The sequence below is a fragment of the Eimeria mitis genome, genomic scaffold (genome assembly GCF_000499745.2).
Source record: "Eimeria mitis Houghton genomic scaffold, Emh_scaff1196, whole genome shotgun sequence".
NCBI lineage: Eukaryota > Apicomplexa > Conoidasida > Eucoccidiorida > Eimeriidae > Eimeria > Eimeria mitis.
This window is the reverse complement of record NW_013568146.1, coordinates 7558-8917: the sequence shown is the minus strand read 5'-3', so window position 1 is coordinate 8917 and position 1360 is coordinate 7558.

Here is a 1360-nt window from a genome sequence, read left to right as displayed (position 1 = left end):
GGAAACATGAAGAGAGGTACAGATAGAGAAAATAATTATTTTTCTTTTTTTCTGTATAAATAAATAAATATAAATAAATAAATAAATATAAATAAATAAATAAATAAAAATAAATATACATATACAAATACACATGCATACACACATATAAACAAAAATAAATATAAAAATATATTTATGTTTAGGGTTTAGGGTTTAGGGTTTAGGGTTTACCTGATTTGCTCTGCTGTATCTTCAGCTGCTTTCGTTGCGTCTTTATATCGCTGCAGGCACATTTTTATAAATAAAGAAATAAATATAAATAAATATATAAATATATAAATATATAAATAAATAAATAAATAAATATAAATAAATATAAATAAATATAAATAAATATAAATGTAGATAAATAAATAAATAAATAAATTAAAAAAATTAATAAGTGGATATATTTTAAATAAATAAACAAATATAAACAAATATAAATAAATAAATAAATATAAATAAATATAAATAAACAAATATAAATATAAATAAATAAATAAATATAAATGAACAAACATAAATAAATAAATAAATACCTTATAAACTAGCATTGTTTGCTTTATATCCTTCATACTACCCCCTGATATAAACCCTAAACCCTAAACCCTTAAATAAATAAACAAATATAAATAAACAAATATAAATAAACAAATATAAATACATATAAATAAATAAATACAAATAAATAAATAAATATAAATAAATAAATAAATATAAATAAATAAATAAATACCTTATAAACCAGCATTGTTTGCTTTATATCCTTCATAGATACCCCCCCCCATAGACATCTCCTTTTTTTTTAGTTTTTTTTTTAAATAAACAAAAAAATATAAATAAATAAAAATAAATAAATATAAATAAATAAATAAATAAAAATAAATAAATAAATACCTTATAAACCAGCATTGTTTGCTTTATATCTTTCATGCTACCCCCCGATATAACACCCCCCCGTTGATAGACATCTCCTTCTTCTGTTGCTGTTGAAAACGCATAACGAGAGTTTTCTTGGTATGTTATCTGTTTATAAAAAATAAAAAAAAATAAAAAAAAATAAATAAATATAAATAAACAAATAGGTAAAAAGAAATAAATACAAATAAATATAAATAAATATATAAAGATATATATAGATAGTATTAATCACGAGCGTTTTCTTGGTATGTTATCTGTTTATAAAAATAAAAAAAAATAAAAAAAAATATAAATAAATAAATATAAATAAATAAATAAATATAAATAAATATAAATATATATAAATATAGATGTAGTATTAATCACGAGCGTTTTCTTGGTATGTTATCTGTTTATAAAAAAATAAAAAAAAAAT